The sequence below is a fragment of the Eriocheir sinensis genome, chromosome 61 (genome assembly GCF_024679095.1).
Source record: "Eriocheir sinensis breed Jianghai 21 chromosome 61, ASM2467909v1, whole genome shotgun sequence".
NCBI classification, from domain to species: domain Eukaryota; kingdom Metazoa; phylum Arthropoda; class Malacostraca; order Decapoda; family Varunidae; genus Eriocheir; species Eriocheir sinensis.
Window position 1 is genome coordinate 1,152,463 of NC_066569.1, and position 18,540 is coordinate 1,171,002.

The following is an 18,540-nucleotide window of genomic DNA, read 5'->3' on the forward strand; positions in this document are numbered from 1 at the left end:
AAAAACAAAACATTCTTAATGCTATATGACCTTATTGGATTATCCAGTTATTTAATTAAATTCATTTAAAGGTAGTACATAGCTGACATATGAGAGGAAGCGAGAGGTGTTAAGAGTATGTGGCAAGGTGCAGGGCTTAGCTGACCCGCAGCTGTCACCCCCAAGGTGACCACCAGTTTCTTGTAGATTTACTATAACAGCCTACTGTAGGTTGGCCTCCTCACAGCATGGCCAACACTCCTCCCTGGCATTGAAGAGATGAGGTGTTATGCAGCGTCTTGTTCCACCTGGCTACACAGCTGCCTAACAGCCTACTATTGCAGAAATGGCCTCATTTACAGAACCAACACAAATCAGCTACAATGTAAAAGAAGAATCACACTGCAGAGCCCCAACTCTCTGGCTGCCTGGCTTGGCGGCCAATCTGAGGCTTCTGGGAGAAAGTCAATAAGCCCATAAGGTTAAGTTATATCAAGTACAGTAAACCCTCGATATAACGGAGTAAATGGGGGAAACTAGCCCGTTAATGCCGAAAGTCCATTATAAGCAGCGGGAATTTAAAAATACGTACGATAATACCGTCGAACCTAATAAACGTTGGTATATACTTTTTATTGTGTATGCTGCCTGCACATTGTCTGTATAGCCGCACAGCACACTTGGCAACAGACTGCGGGGCATTGAGGCTGCCAGGTTGGAAGTGGGGACCTGCGGGGGGCTGTATTGTTATTATTATGGGTAAAATTTTACAAGTGCGCCTGTCTCACACTGGCAGACAAAACTGGGGGTTTTTTTGGTAGTTTTCGGTGACATGATATAATATGCTAAATGTTTCTGTCAAACATCATTAAATGACTGACTTTTTAATGTCTGTTGTGTACCCGCTGCTACAGCCGTAAAATAGCTAGCAGAGAGGTTCAACTTGCTTAATCTTTCTATACAGGTAACTCGATTTACGCGAGTATTGTGTCCTTGAAGAGGTCACGTAAATCAAAAACAATGTAAATCAAACAAGAGGTAAGTTTCTGTCGAAAAATAAATATTCACTTCATTCAGTGGAGAGAGAGAGAGAGAGAGAGAGAGAGAGAGAGAGAGAGAGAGAGAGAGAGAGAGAGAATATATCCATATCACCGAAATATCCACTCAGGCACTCAGTCTCACTGTGTGAGGAAAAAATGTGGGACGCCATGAGCGACTGGCTGGTATTGGTACCATTACCGAGAAGCCTGGTACTGGTACCGTACCATATAGCTGGTACTGTTAGTACCGGTACCTGCCCACCCCTATTGTGGAGTAGCGTGGCAGCGTGGGTACTGTATTGTTGTTCAAGTGGCATGCGGAAAGAACTGAGCTCAGCTGTGTGGCCATGGCGCCGTGTGAGTCCAGTTGCGTGAGACATCTGGTGGCCACTCCATAAAATATCGCATATAAGTGGAAAAACGTGTAAATTAAACATTTATTTGGATTTTGGACCCTGCAATATTTAAAAAACGTGTAAACCAAACTCGCATAAATCGAGTTACCTGTATTACATTCTCCGCTCACAAAGATCACAAGTGGACAAACTAAAGCAAAGCCAGACAAATTAATGTTTTTCCTGCTGTGTATTTCCCCAGTGCGCATGCGTGGTGGACAGCAGAGCGACTATTTCTACAAGGAGGTATTTCTCACAACACCGGTCACCCCTGCCGTCGCTCTGTCCCAATTTCCGTGCCGAATAAATTCAAACTACAGTATTAGACCAGGAGCCTGGGGGGGTCAGCCTAGCTGGAAAGGTTACCAATTCAAACCCACATAGCAATGGTCCTTGTGTCTGCCCATGCATGAAAACTAAAGTCTGCCGGGCCTGCAGCGGTGGACAAGGTTATGAGGTCATGTCAAATTTGTAGCCCTATACCATTTATTAAGACCCTGACTTTGGTCCTGATCTGAACATCAAGGTAGAGATGGCAGGATGGTCGCAAATGACTCCAATGGACAAGACAAACAACTTATATTCCGACAACATTTGGCTAATGTTAACTGTTTGATCTGTAAAAATGGTCAAAGTTCAGAAATATGGTGTAAATGGCATCTTTTTATGACAATTAGATAACTATGACCATTTTTACAGACTAAATGGTTAACATTAGCCAAATGTCAAACCCGAGAAGTTTCGGGTCCCTACAAAAGTTGGTTTACGGGCTATATTTCAAGTCCAATCCAAGATGTTTCAGGTCCCTACAGAGTTCAGGATGAATAACTCATTAGGGACTCGAAACTTCTTGGATTGGATTTGTATTATGGCCCCTAAACCGACCTTTGTAGGGACCCCAAACTTCTCGGATTTGACTTGTAATACAGCCCTATAACCAAACCTAACTTAACCCCCAAGAGGTCAGCATACCTTTACACCCCATATACTCATCCTGGTCACCAGAGATCAGTTTTTCATATATTGTTCCGTACAACTCAAAATGATCCCAGAACTATAAAAAAAAAGTTAAAGTTCAAAATCTCTATTCTTAACCCGAGAATAGTAGCGTTGTCCGGGATTCCAAATTTGGGCCTACTTTGCGTTGTGTATTAGACGCTTCAAGGTCTACAGCGCTCGGCTGCCGTGACATTTCAGTTTGTACTCTGTCCTTTGTGTGTGAGGTGTGTTCGTGTTGCTCCTGTTTTTTTTCCATCTGCTGTAGCCGGTTGTCCGGTATTCCGTACAACGCTACTAAATTGGTACCTTGTGAGTGTGCCTAAGACACTAATGTGTCGATTTTTTCCCAAGAAGAAATATTTTTTTCAGGATTAAAAGAAAATAACTGTTCTTAAAATGGCGTCGTTTAAGGGGAAGTACGATCTGGACAAAAGTTGTAATTTATGGGAAGTGATGCTTCTGCTTGACAGTGATGTTGATGAGCTGCAACAGGAAAGTGAAAAGAAAAGTGACGATAGTGTGAGTGATGAAAGTATAGAAGAGAGAGGTGGTGATGATCAAAGTGACCTCAAAATGTCGTACGTTTGTCACCTCTGTCCCAGTCACCAGGCCCCAATTACTGCTTCCACGCCAAACAAATATCTACCTCCGAGCATATACCTACCTGCCCCAGTATCACTCATCCACCCTACTGACCCCAGTGAACCCCAACCTGGCCCCTCACACCAAGATCAGCCCACCTCAGCACCCTCTACTTTGCATCAGACAGGAAAAGAAAGGAAGCAGCAAGGGGTTAGTTCACGTGACCCACGTCATTCACATCGCCTACGTAGACGGCCAGCTACCCCCCCCCCACCTGTCACCCCCCCACCACACCAAGATATGGCTGAGAGAGAGAGAGAGAGAGAGAGAGAGAGAGAGAGAGAGAGAGAGAGAGAGAGAGAGAGAGAGAGAGAGAGAGAGAGCAAAGGAAAACGGAGAACGTAAAAGTAAAGGCAGATAAAAGTGCGGTATCGCTGCTCCGATGCCCTAGCGTGTTGTCTTGCTGCTGCACTGCTGCCAAGATGCCCTAGATATCAATTATCTCAACATTACAGGTCCCACAGGCATCACCAATGAGAATGGGAAGGGAACAATATTATTATTATTTTTTTATTCTTTCTAAAACAGAGCCTTTGTTCATCAGCATGGCACACAGCAACCAGTGCAGCATAAGCCCTAGGGAGGCTGGAGCATATCGGGGTACATCTGGACTTCATGTGTGGCACGAGTCATTGCCTTCAGACAACACTGTGGCTGGGGGTGGTGAAAAGATTACAAGGATATAGGATTTTTTTGTCATTTTTGCATGTTTTTTGTTTTATTTTTCTTATAATGTTGTTTTATAGTTAAATACATTTAGTTCATAGTTCAAAAAGTTAAGAATAACATCTAATTTAAGTGAACATTTTTTAAATGAACTTTGTACCATTCCTATATGCATATTTCTACCCCCGAAATTTGTCCAGGATTCCGGACATCGCTACTAGGCACGTGAATTTGACAACGCTACTATTCTAGGGTTAAATGTCCCTCTGGGCCTTTAAATTTGGCTCGCTGGGTGGTTGTTTACCATTCATTTTATAGCTATAAATGATAACCTACAATAAGTATGTGTATTATGGGTGCCTATTCTCTAAGACAGATGCATGTTTTCATATATAATTAATTTTCTTTTTTCAAAATAAAGCAGTTTTATCACAAAACAATGTTCTTTTTTTCTAACATAAGTATCCTTTGGCTTCCACATTTTTTACACAAATATTATCCAATATGCTTAGAAGTGTAGCAGGGTATGATAATCTTCAAAGCAAGGCTCAATGCATAGAGCTACAGCACATGACAGTAATACCGAGTGTCGCTCCGTTTTCTTTGCCGTCGAGTTGTGTGACTGCAGGACTGCAGGAAAATTAAGTGGAGGCATGGGAAGGTTCAGCATCCTGGGAGGGAGGAGTGTGTGGAGGTGGTGGTAATACACCAAAGTATTCCGACTCAAGTTCCTCGTCTTCTTCCTCTATTTCAGGGTCATCATCACTATCATCAAAGCTGATGTCACTGTCCTGGTCACCAATATCTTCCTCAAGACATAATTGCTCATCAGTCTCAGCGGGAGTTAGAGAGCGGTGACGCCTCCCTGCCATTGTGACTCAGAGACAAGTGATGGCCAGGGATGGGGTAAGCAGCAGCGCGTGGGCAGTGAGAGGGGGGCTAGGGTGGGAGGGCTTACACATGTGTTCAAATGGCGGGAAGCTGTGCTGATAATATTATATGGTAGACACTTCTACAAAAATAATTCATGTACCGTAAACCAGGGTGACTTCGGACAGTTTTCAAGATTTTTTTGCTTATGAATTTTTTGTTTCTAGGCCTAGGATCTATGCTGAGTGTGCATATACTCTGTATTGTTAAGGGCTATCATTACATGGTGCAACATTTTCACAAAACTTAATAGTTTTTGTGCTAAGTGAAAAAATATGAGTGTCTGAAGTCACCCCACGTCTAGGGGGACTTCGGACAGTGGGTATCTGAGCCTGTTCGCACATTCCGGGGGTGACTTCAGACACTGTTGAACCGGGAAAAAAAAAATGGCAAAAATCTTGGGAAAGAAGTTCCCACATTTCAGGTCAGTAGTAGCAGGGAAGTAAAAAATGGTCAATAATTTTGAAAAAAATGTTATTACAAAAAAACTATAAGATGTAGAGCACAGTTTTAGTTTTTTTTGTAAGCTTAATGATCACATAATCACCATAAGAAATTTTTATAATGGTACGGCAACATTCATTTGTGGTAGGGTTCTTTTATTTTACATCTCATTTATCAAATTTTATCATGATGCATTTCACTAGAAATTTATTCTTGTATATGTTATTTTGTAGCTAAGTACTTCTATTTCATATTTTCATGATATGTAGAATATTCAACATCACTGGACTGGCAAAACCACCGCCGTTACGGACCCAAAGTTAACTTGAGTTCATCTCTGGACGGGCTCTGCGCCAGGCCCGGGCTCCGTTGATGACGTCACTGACGGTCGACGGATCCGTGAAAACGGAATAGTGGGAACCCTGCCTTAGTCACCCCACAATATGTAGTTATATTTAGGTGTCCGAAGTCACCCCATTTTGAGCCATTTTTCGACATGCCTCCATTCAAGTGACATTTACAGGTGTGTAGAATATGTTAAGCACCCCTGAATCATGCTAACTGTTCTAGTTAAGCAGGTTTCTGATTGTTTTCTCTAGTTTTGATGTTGTGTGTCATATAGATTGTTCCTGCCAGAAGAAGTTTTCCAAGGGGGTAAATTTTATGAAATCTCAAAAACACATATTGTGCTTGTTTACAAAACAGAACCGTGTCTCAAGAAAACAACATTCTTATTCGAAAACTATAAGGCAAAAGACAAATTCTGACACTAAAATCATCTAGCTTGTTGCAACTGGCCACGAGTTATCAACTTGTCAACTTTTTATCCACTTTTTGTCCAAAGTCACTCCGGTTTACGGTAGCTAGAAGGCATTTCCAAGAAGTAGAAAACGGGAAAGTGACAAACGTACTTTCCTGATTGACCACAGGAAGTAACCTCTGATTTCACGTGCTTGTACGAGATTGACCACTTACGGGTTAACCTACCAAACAGGTGACCCCTTTAACTGTCAGTACAAACAGTCACAAACACTTGCCTATTTTCCATTACATTTATGTCCTGGATCGATAAATAAGACTTTCTTGTGCTGTAAATACGTTCATCATTTAAATGGGAACAAGGAGGAAAATATTTCATCATGTGTGCTGAAAAAGACTACAGTAACAGAAGGATGGGACAGCAGATATAGGGAGGAGGGCGACGTGGCTACAAGACTCTATTATGGTTACCGGGGCTGGTTGGTTCAAAAACTAGTATTCTCGCTCGGTCCCCGTGGATTTCTGACTCTCTGACCTTGTCCGTTATACACAAAATTAATTATAAGCGGGTCCGTTATATCGAGGGTTTACTGTATAATTAGGTCATATCAGGTCAGGGCATGTTAGATTTCCTTTGGTTAGATTACCTAATTTTAATGGTTTTGCAAGGGCTCAAGTGCTTATTTATCTTCATTTTTACATACTGTGAGGATGAAACTTTTACTTGAGCTTTTGGAAGGGGTTGGTGGAGGGATGTAACAAAAACTGGTGATCTGGGTGAAAAACAAATGTATGATTAATTTGAAACGCATAAAATATACACATGATATACAGTCTGCCGTAGGTGCATTATTAGAGGATATTCTCAGAGGTATGGCATGGCTCAAAATCTATCTTAAATCTACAGTTAACCGCGATGCTTCCTTTCTTGTCCCTATTTATGTGACACACATTCGGCCTTTACTTGAATATTGTTCAGCTGTGTGGAATCTGGGTATATTACTGATTTCAACTTACTAGAGTCAGTGCAGAGACGTTGGACCAGGAACATTAGAGGTATGGAGCATCTAAGTTATTCCCAGAGACTGAAGGCTTTGGACTTGTACTCTGTCCATGGTCGGCTGCTACGACATGACATGGTAAAGTATTGGCAAATATTTCACGGTTTTTGTGCTATTGCCCCCGAGGATATGTTTGTCAATCCACCTCTAGGCACCACAAGAGGCCATCAGTATAAGGTTGCACACATAAGAACTGAATTAGAGATCCGCAAGAGGTTCTTCAACGTCAGAGGTATTTCGCTGTGGAACTCGCTTCCCCAGCATGTTGTTTCAGCAGACTTGCTGAGCACTGCGAGCGCAATGGGTGGCTGTTCGTCGACAATTGGGATCTCTTCTTTGGCAACGATGCCCTCTATGCCCGTGATGGGATACACTTGACGTTCAAGGGTGTTAAGGCTCTCTCAGACTCCCTTGAGCAAGCACTTGGTACCCTGAGGGATTTTTTAGTATAGGCGAGGGGGGGAGGAGTAATGGGAGCAATGGGAGGAGTAATGGGAGGGGACGTCTAGCTCATAATATAACCAGGCAGCTTAGAAGTAATTCTAGGGGAGTAACAGAGGACGGGCTAAGAATCTTCTATACTAACAGCAGGAGCCTCAGAAACAAGATAGACTTACTAAGGGGTGAAGCTTGTTCAGAAAATTTTGACATAATAGCAATCACTGAGACATGGATAGACACTGCTAATAGAAATTTTAGATCAGAATTTGAAATAACGGGTTATCAGATGTTTCACAAAGACAGAAGGGGCAGAAAGGGAGGTGGAGTTGCGCTATATGTTAAAGACTCACTTAAATGTTTAGTTAACAATTCAGTCAAAACTAATATGGATTCAGAATCAGTTTGGGTGGACGTTTACAAAGGGAAAGAAAAACTAACTCTAGGAGTTATGTACAGGCCACCCGACCTTAACAGGCAGGACACGAGTATATTACTACAGGAGATTGACAGGGCGAGTATGAGTAGAAATGTCTGCGTAATGGGGGACTTTAATTATAGGAATATAGACTGGGAAGACCTAGTGGGTGACCTGGAAGCCGAGGACTTTCTTGAAGTTATACAAGATAATTTCCTTAAGCAGGTAGTTGCTGAGCCTACCAGAGGAGATAACATATTAGACTTAGTCCTAACCAATAATGGGAACTTGCTACATGAGTTGGAGGTGGGCGGAGTGTTAGGAAATAGTGACCACAGAACGGTTCATTTTAGCTTAGACTGGGCGGTAACCCGCGAACCAAACTCAGTGTTAGTGCCAGATTTCAGAAGAGCAAATTACGAGGGGCTTCGAAGACATCTTGAAGGGGTAAACTGGGATAATTTAGGGATTCATGAGGGCCAGAACTGCGGATTGGAGAGCCAGGAGAACCAGGTAGAAATGTCTTACAATAATTTAGTTAGAGTAATAGTAGAGGGGCAAGGACAGCATATACCACAGCGAACACTTAGAAAAGAAAACAATGATCCTAAGTGGATGACTCGTGGACTAAAACATGAGATTGGGTTAAAGAAGGGAATTTATCAGAAAATAAAGAATGGTGAAACACATCTCAGGGGCCGGTACGTCGAACTATCTAGATTAGTTAAGAAAAACACCAGGATAGCAAAAAGGAACTATGAGATCAAAGTAGCAAATGAGGCGAAAAGTAAACCTAAGGGCTTCTTTCAGATGTATAGAACAAAAACACGGGAGAAAATTGGACCGCTGAAAACAAACACAGGGGAGCTAGTAGAAAATTACGAAAATATGAGCACATTGTTAAACGACTACTTCCTTTCAGTATTCACACAGGAGGATCGAACGACTATACCGGAAAGAGTTCAGGTGTACGAGGGCAGGGATGGCGATAAATTGAGGGATATGATCATTACCAGGCAAGTAGTTCAGGACGAGATAGATAAGCTTAAGAAGAACAAGTCGCCAGGTCCTGACGGGACATTTCCGAGGGTATTAAAGGAATTAGGTGATGTACTCAGTGACCCACTAACCGACATCTTTAAGATGTCGGTAAATACTGGTTATGTGCCGAGCCTATGGAAAGTAGCTAATGTGACGCCGATTTTTAAAAAGGGGGACAGGTCAGTTGCTTCAAACTATCACCCAATTAGCTTGACATCGCTTATAGGCAAGATGCTGGAGTCCATAATAGCCAGGAACATTCGGGAGCATTTAGAGAAACATAGCTTAATTCACGACTCGCAGCATGGGTTCACAAAAGGTAGGTCATGCCTCACCAATCTCTTGTTCTTCTACAATAAAGTATTTGAGGCAGTTGACAGAGATGAAAATTATGATGTAATCTATCTTGATTTTAGTAAAGCGTTTGACAAAGCTCCTCACCAACGACTGTTGCTTAAATTACAGGCTCACGGAGTAGAGGGTAAAGTTTTGAACTGGGTCAAGGCGTGGCTTAGCAATAGGAAGCAAAGAGTGCAAATCAATGGTAAAAGCTCTGACTGGGGATGTGTTACGAGTGGGGTCCCACAAGGTTCGGTATTAGGTCCACTTTTGTTTATTATTTATATCAATGACTTAGATACAGGAATTAGTAGTGATGTTAGTAAATTTGCAGATGATACCAAGATCGGTAGAGTAACTGAGTCGGATCAGGATGCTAGTATTCTCCAAGGTGAACTCAACAGATTGTATGACTGGGCAGATAAATGGCAGATGGAGTTCAGTGTAGGGAAGTGCAGTATTCTGAGTGTAGGTAGGAACAACCCCTCACATAACTATTGCTTAAATGACACTCTCATAAGTAGGTCTGGGTGCGAGAGGGATTTAGGGGTCTTAGTGAGCTCTGATCTCCGTCCAAGGCCACAATGCATTCAAGCTAGAAATCGAGCTAATAGGGTACTGGGATTTATTTCAAGGAGCGTAAGCAACAGAAGCCCCGAAGTCTTCCTCAAACTATATTTAGCATTAGTTAGACCTCATCTTGACTATGCGGTTCAGTTCTGGTCACCTTACTATAGAATGGATATCAAAATGTTAGAATCGGTGCAGAGGAGGATGACTAAGCTGATTCAGGGGTTGAGAAACTTGCCATACGAGGAAAGACTCAAACAGTTAAACTTGCATTCTCTAGAAGACGAAGGGTGCGTGGAGACGTGATTGAGGTTTATAAATGGATGAAGGGCTTTAATAAGGGAGACATTCATAAGGTTTTGTTGGTAAGAGAACCGGGTAGGACACGAAGTAATGGGTTTAAACTGGATAAATTCAGATTCAACAGGGACATAGGCAAAAATTGGTTTACTAACAGGGTGGTGGATGAGTGGAATAGGCTTAGCAGTCATGTGGTGAGTGCCAATACAATTGTCACATTCAAAAATAGACTAGATAAATTCATGGACAGCGATATTAGGTGGGGTTAGATACACGGGAGCTTAGGGTCAAAGGAGCTGCCTTGTACAGGCCTACCGGCCTCTTGTAGACTCCTGCGTTCTTATGTTCTTAATTCACTCTCAGCATTTAAAGCATCCTTTGCTGCTCATCTCGGTGACAGACTTTTTACATTTTAGTTTGTTCATTTACATATTATTAATTGATTATTTACTTTGCTAAACATGATGCACAATTCCAGCTCTGTCTATAGCACATGTATTTGTATGTATGGAGGTTACTGAATTAGTCAGCAGCAGAGTGCGGCTTCCTTTTGGGCCCTGTGTCTACCGGGTTCTGGGAAGCCCACCAGGTGAGAGAACCAGGTGAGAGTACATGAAATAAAATAACAACTACTAACCCATAAAAAAAATGAGAACCATAACATAAAATGAAAACTACCTTACTATAAAATAAAACAAATAAAATAACAACTACTTAATCAGAAAATAAAATAAAACAATAAAATAAAATAAAAACTACTAAACCATAAAAATAAAACGCAAACCAACAAAGTCACATAACAAGAAACTGGAAAAAAGAATATGTCAGTTCGGCCGGGCCAGGTTGTAGATTTACTCAGGTTCGACGAGTTAATCTTCATTGTGTTCGATGATGACGGTAATATTGATAACAAATAAAAATACATGTGTACATGAAAATAAATTATTTGATCAGGGACTAGGATGCATATCCAGACACTTACACAAAGCATTTGCACTCCTTTAGCCCTAGGGGTGACATGGGTGAAAGACTGGTGTTTTACTGGATAAAAGGAGTAAAATTACATAAGTTCACCTGTGGCACACTGGTGGACGAAACTATTTTTTTTCTGTGAGATCGGTGTGCTTTGAGAGAATCAGCTTTCATTAACCCGGTAGCAGCAGGGATCATGTTTCTTAATGGTCCCTCTAAACGAGAAAAATGAGAAAAAATCACCCCTCACAAACCATTTCATAGACTTACCAATAAAATCCACGGGATTTACATATGATCTACATAGATCCTGTTGCCCGCCTCCATATTCATCTGTGTTTTGTGTTTGTCATATTTGTTTTTGAACGATGTTGTGGATGTAGCATTTACTACGTGTTCTGGTAGTGAGTTCCATGTATTTATAACTCTGTGCGTGAAAGTGTGTTGTGTTTGCGTTTTGTTGCATCTCTGTTTGTATATTTGTTTGGAGTGGCCACTTCGTGTTGTGTTTGTGGTTTGGAAAAGTGTGTGTTTGTCAATGTTTTCCATGCCACTCATTATTTTGAAGACTTCGATCATGTCCCCTCTCTCTCTCCTATCCTCCAGCTTGGGAATGTTAAGTCTTCTCAGCCGCTCTTCATAAGGGAGGTTCTTAAGTGATGGGATAATTTTGGTGGCTCTTCTTTGTACTTTTTCTATTCTATTGATGTTTACTCTACCTTGTGGACTCCACACTTGCACAGCGTATTCCAGATGGGGGAGTATGTATGTTCTGTATACACTGACAAAGCCTTCCTCTGTCCAGTGCTTGAAAGTACGTTTGAGGAGGCCTAACATGCTAATTGCTTTCGATGTTATATTTTCAATGTGATGCGTAAATTTGAGATCTTCTGAAAACAGAACACCCAGATCCTTTTCTTCTGTTATTTGATTTATGTAGATGTCTTCCATCTTGTAAGGGTGTCTGTCATTATGGTGACCAATGTGTATCACTTTACATTTGGGGATGTTGAATCTAAGCAGCCATGTTTTGGACCATTCCATCAGTTTGTTGATGTCTTCTTGTATGGTGTTCTTTTCTGCAATTGTGCTGCTTTTGCCATATGATTTTGTGTCATTTACAAAGAGTTTGCATTGTGAAGTAATGTTGAAAGGGAGGTCATTTATGTAGATCAAGAAGAGCAAGGGTCCCAGTACGGAGCCCTGGGGTACTCCGCTGGGTACCCTGGCTGGAGCGGGCAAGGCTCCATTCACCCTCACCTTCTGGACTCTGTTTGCGAGGAAGTCTTCAATCCAGCCGAGTATGTGTCCCTTAACACCAGTTTGATGGAGCTTGTGGATGAGTCTCTTGTGTGGCACAGTGTCAAAAGCTTTTTCAAAGTCAAAATAGATTATGTCAAATGGGTGGTTGTTGTCGTGCAAGTCTGACCAGTCTGTGATTGCAGTTAATAAATTTGTAAGGCAGGATCTTGCTTTTCGAAAGCCATGTTGACTGTCGCATAGGGTTTGTTTTTCTTCATAACTGGTTATCAATGTCTCTTACTATTTCTTCTAAAACTTTGCATAAAATACTTGTGAGGCTTATAGGTCTGTAATTTTTGGCTTGGCTCTTGGATCCCTTTTTGTGGATTGGGGATACTATGGCTTCTTTCCACAATTTGGGTACAGTGGCTGTTTGTATGGATTTATTGTACAAGATGGTGAGTGGGTGGCAAAGCTCTTCTGCTAGTTCTTTCAGCAGTTTTGGGTGAGGGTTGTCTGGTCCTGGAGTCTTGTATTCATTTAGGGCTTTCAACTTTGCTTTAACTGTCGCTTCACATATGTGGATTATGTCTACATCAATCGTGTTTCCAACTACGCTGGCAGTGAGTGGTTGTGGTGTGTCTACTTCATACAGGAGGGGGGCAGATTCATTGGTCATCCTCCTTTGTGAAAACAGACTTGAAAAAGAGGTTCAGTTCATTTGCTGTGTCTAGGTTGTCCGAAGTGAGTTCATTACTGCTTTTCAATAGCCTGCCAACATGTTCTTTGACCCTTTTATTGCTATTCACATATCTATAGTGCTTTGAGGTTTGTTTTCACCTCTTCAAAAAGTTTTTGCTCATAGTCTTTTCGCACTTTCCTGAGTGTCTTGGTGCAGGCGTCTCTCTGTCTGATGTAGTCTTGGTAGGTTCGCAGACATTTGTTTGCAAGGTAACGCTTCCAGGCAAAATGCTTCCTCCTGACTGCTCTCTTGGCAAGGTTGTTGAACCAAGGCTGTTTGTCTTTCTCGGTTTCCACTTTCTTCCTTTCAGGTATAAATTCTTCTATTCCTTCCTGTAAGATTTCCTGAATGGTGTAAGCAATTTCATTTGTGTCAAGATGTTGTAATAATGAATCCCAATTTTTCTCGCTCAGTTTCTCTTTGAAGTCCAGATAGTTTCCTTTGAAGTAGTTTAGGTTTTTCCTTTCAGGGTTTGTTTTAGTCTTGCATTGGTAAACATAGTCGAAAGAGACAACACAGTGGTCACTTTTTCCTAAGGGGTTTAAATAATCAATGTTTTCAATGGATTGCTGATCGTTGGTCAGAATAAGGTCTAAAGTGCTAGGTCTGTGGTTGCCCCTTACACGGGTGGGTTGATTGATGTGTTGTGTTAGGAAGGCATCATTCATGGCATCAAGGAACTTTTGTTCAGGTGAGTTTTCTGGTGTGGGAGTAGTTTGTGTGTCTCAGTCAATATTTGGCAAATTGAAGTCTCCAGTGATTAGGGTTCCATTTCTTTGATTTGCAGCTTTTTCCAGAATCTGGTGCAACAGCTGGTCATTTTCTTGGGAGGAGTTTCCCTTCCGGTAGATACAACCAGTGAGCACCCCGGGACCCCCATCTTTTCTGATCCAGCTGAAATGGCATTCGGAGAAATGTGCTGCGAGGTCGTCTAAGTCATTACAGGGCATAACGTTTAGCGTTTTGTGGAAATACATGATAATTCCACCTCGTTGCTCTCTTGTGTTGTCTTTTCGTGTCATGTCATAGTTCTGTAGTATTCCACTTTTGAGTTCGCTGTCAAGAATATTATCTGGTTGGCACCACGTTTCAATCAAGTATATTATGTCAGGCTTTATTGAGAAAACTGAGTGTTTAAATAGTGATATATATATATATATATATATATATATATATATATATATATATATATATATATATATATATATATATATATATATATATATATATATATATATATATATATATATATATATATATATATATATATATATATATATATATATATATATATATATATATATATATATATATATATATATATATATATATATATATATATATATATATATATATATATATATATATATATATGGTCATTTGGGGAAATGGGGATTGGTCATTTTGGAGGTAAAATGATTTTGGCCTCAGGAGTGTTGGAATCACTATGGACAAAAATGAGTGCATAAACTATTAGAGCATTCATTTGCGGTCATTTCAGTGTGTGAATCGTTTTCTCGTTAAAAATGAATGTGTGACAGAATTGCTCCCAAAACCATGCAAAAAATGTTGCAAAAAACATTTGCAATGTTTCAGAAAATTTGTTATAATTCACCACACGGATAAATTTTGGGGGCAATTTGCGATGCTTGAAGAATTTGGGGCAATTGGCGATAGCTATCACTTCCATAGCATTTATATGCAAGTATTAAAGACACCACAGCATTCTGAAAGTGGGGCAGATTACGACTGGTGTGGGGGCAATTGAGGATCGCTACCCGATCGTTTATTGCCCCCACACCGATCGTAATATGCCCCATCCCCGATTTCTATTTACCCCCATTATGATCGTCAATTCCCCCATGTTACTTAACCTTTTTTCTAGGTTTCAGAAGTTGTGAAAATGGTGCGAGATTATGTTAAGAAGGCTAAGCCATATAATGATGCCACCCTTAAACTCGCCCTGGAAGAAATTGCAAGTGGTGTTGCAATTAAGGAAGCATCGAGGAAGCACAAGATTGGGTATGGAAAGCTATGGAGTGAACATAAGAAGCACCAGGAATCTGAGTGCTAGATGGTCACCTGAGCCACACATCCTTACGTACAGTAGATTTGGCAGTGAAAAACAACATCACCATCTTGAAGTTGCCACCTCATTGTACCGACCTCCTCCAGCCCTTGGATGTGGCTTGTTTTGCTCCCTTGAAGTCGTACTACGACTCCAAGTTGCTGGAGTATACTCAAAGTACAGGAGGCCGTGAGAACCTTCGTAAGGATCTCTTTGTGAACATGTTGTGTTCAGTTTGGAACACTGGGTTGTCAAAGGAGAACATTGTGGCAGGTTTCCGAGCAACTGGTATCCATCCCCTAGATAGGGTGAAGTATAACACTTCAAGGCTCGATACAATAAAGCTCAAAACCTATGATGACTGGGTGTCTGCAGGAAAGCCCACTGATGACGATGACCAGCCAATCCTGCCCACTGCTCGTACCCAGTCCCTAGACATACCTCCTCCTCCTGCACCTGAAGATGATGAAACCCCAGCAGCATCTACACCTACTGCTTCAACACCTAAGCGAACAGCCACTGCTTCTACATCCACGGATTCTCAAACAGCCCCCTCACAGGAATTGAAGAAGTACACGGACCAACAGCTGGTGGATGAGCTACTGAGCAGGGATGAGGCTGCATTGAGTCTCTTCTTCAAATGTCTCGTCTCAAGCATCTCTCAGCATGGTAAGAAACTTCCCCCAGCTTCCATAGAGGCTGTCCTACACTCCAGAGGACGTCGTACCCCCTCACAAAAAGAGGAGAGTCATTCCCATGAGTTGCTCTGTAATAACTGATGAGAAGTGCCGCCAAAGATTGCAGAAATGAACGAGTCTAAGGCAAGACCTCGGAAGGGAGCTCCTACTCAAACTGAGAAGTCTACGAAGGAAGCACCAAAGAAAAGGCAACAGGAAGAAGAGAAAGTTGAAAGAGGAGGAGGATGAGGACTCGGACTCAACAGTTGTCTCCAGCGTCAATGACTGAAGCTAACACCTCCAGTGATTTATCTCTGGAGGATCTGCTGAGATGACCTTGAAGGTGCAAGACGACCTTGAGGAGGCTACAGAAGTGAGAATGGAGGAGGTGACACAACGAAGAGAAGAGACAGAAGCCAGAAGAGGAGAGACAGAAGACAGACGAGACGACAGAAGACAGAAGAGAAGAGACAGATTACAGAAGTGACAAGGACAGAGATTATAGGCATGATGAGGCCACAGCAGATGGAACAGAGGCGGTCACATTAAAGAATGGTAGGCCTACCATTGAAGACGTAGACACCTATAAATATGTCGCAGTGTACTTCTCGCACCCAAAGCCTCAGTACTTCTGGGGGAAAATTCTTAAGGTATTTTCAAGTGACGAAGAAACTGAAGTGACGCAGGTGGAGGTCGATTTTTTGCAGAAGAAAGCGATCTCCAGTGACCCTTCAGCATGGACCTGGGCTGAGAAGACGGTTAAAGAGGTCCTAATCATTGACACCAAATTCATCGTGTTTGGGCCTCTGGTCCCTGACGTAAAGAAGAACATATTCCGCTTTCCAGATGTTCAGGCCATGGCCTCTCTTCGAGAATTTGAACAGAGGGATGATTAAGGAAGAAAACACTATAAGGAAGAAAAACACTTTTATTTCTCCTAGAAAAACACTTTTAATTCTCCTAGAATACATTATGTATCAGCTTTAAGGCCAGGCTAAGTAAGCTAGCCTTGTAATGTGGGCTATATCATCTTTGTTTTTTGTTTGAATATATTTAGTTGATAATTTCTGTCTTTATCTATCCTATAGTATGCCAAATTACCTTCAAATAAACGAATTACAGACCGATAGTTAATTGTTACGAAAATCGTCATTTACCCCACTGGGGCAAATGGCATTGCACCACTAAATTCGATCTCTATTTAAAACAACAAGATTTTCAAAATCTTTCAATACGGGGATAGAAGCATAATGTATCAACACACTGTGTGGTACCTAGTTTGTTTTTCAATTATCATTAGTATACGCGCTAGTTAGATGTTAATGAAAACGATCTTCATTTGCCCCGAATGACCATATATATATATATATATATAATATATATATATATATAAAATATATATATATATAAAATATATATATATATATATATATATATATAAAATATATATATATATATATATATATATATATATATATATATATATATAATATATATATATATATATATATATATATATATATATATATATATATATAATATATATATATATATATATATATATATATATATATATATATATATATATATATATATATATATATATATATATATATATATATATATATATATATATATATATATATATATATATATATATATATATATATATATATATATATATATATATATATATATATATATATATATATATCAAAGCATTTGTGATCAGATTATGTATCATCTATTTTTGGGGGTTTATATCATGGCACAAATTTGGCCCGTTGCTGCTACACGGTAAAGCCACAAATTTGGCCCATCACTGATACCGGGTTAACCTTCCCCCTCTAGCCTGAGAAACTAATGATTTGAGACAAAAAACAAGTCGCTGATTAATACACAAAAAAAATCATGATTTGTGCTGCTTAATACAAAACAAGTCACTTATTAATACAAAAACACCGGAATCCACCTGAAAAAAATAGTTTCGTCCTCACAGATGAGTCACAGCAGCAAATCATCTATGAGATCATTGCTTTCTGCACTTAATATTACCACTCTGCCGCTTCACCACACACGAGTTGCCAATTCTCGCTAGTCACTGCTGCGACATGTCCACTACACACGAAGAAGCTGGTACATGCATAAAAATAAATTGACTCCAACCTACCTTAACTTGACATAACTCCCAACACCCCCTTGCCCCCCACCTGCCACAAAGGGCCTCACCCCAATGCCTGCACCTCTAAGTCTGCCCGTCTCATCGGTCTTACTTACACACAGCAAAACAAATATCAACGCACACACAACAATACTGGGTAAAGATTCGTATTAGGTCCGTGCCAGATCTCATTACCTACCTTATGAAACATCAGTATCTCTTCATATATCTTTTCTACAAACCTTCAACAGTCATGGAAACGCTTTGAAAATCCAATTCAAGGACTTTTTTTTTACTCTTGAAAATAGGGGATAATGTTTACGAAAGCGCGTCGCCTCCTCTGGTGCTGGCCGCGGCGACGCTGCAGCCTCAGCAGCCGTAAAATAGCTTGCAGAGGGCTTAGGGTCAGGTAGCATATTTAAACTACTCCGAACACTTTCGACCTACTGACGGGGGCTGTGCCCCCCTCGACCCCCCCTTCTAACCAGGGGGGGCTATGCCCCCCCATGGACCCCCCCCCACGTGTATATGTGACTTATTTCAGCAAGGAGGTATTTCGCAACACCGCTGCAAGCCGCCATGCCAGCACCAGAGGAAGCGACGCGCTTTCGTAAACATTATCCCCTATTTTCAAGAGTAAAAAAAAGTCCTTGAATT

The 18,540-nt window shown here is 40.9% G+C and overlaps 1 protein-coding gene across 1 annotated transcript in view; it reads right to left on the minus strand.

Annotated features, from left to right (window-relative positions):
* LOC126986070 (uncharacterized) overlaps positions 1-18,540 on the minus strand; it is a 42,017-nt gene that overhangs the window by 21,532 nt on the left and 1,945 nt on the right. The gene's annotated exons all lie outside the window — the stretch shown is intronic.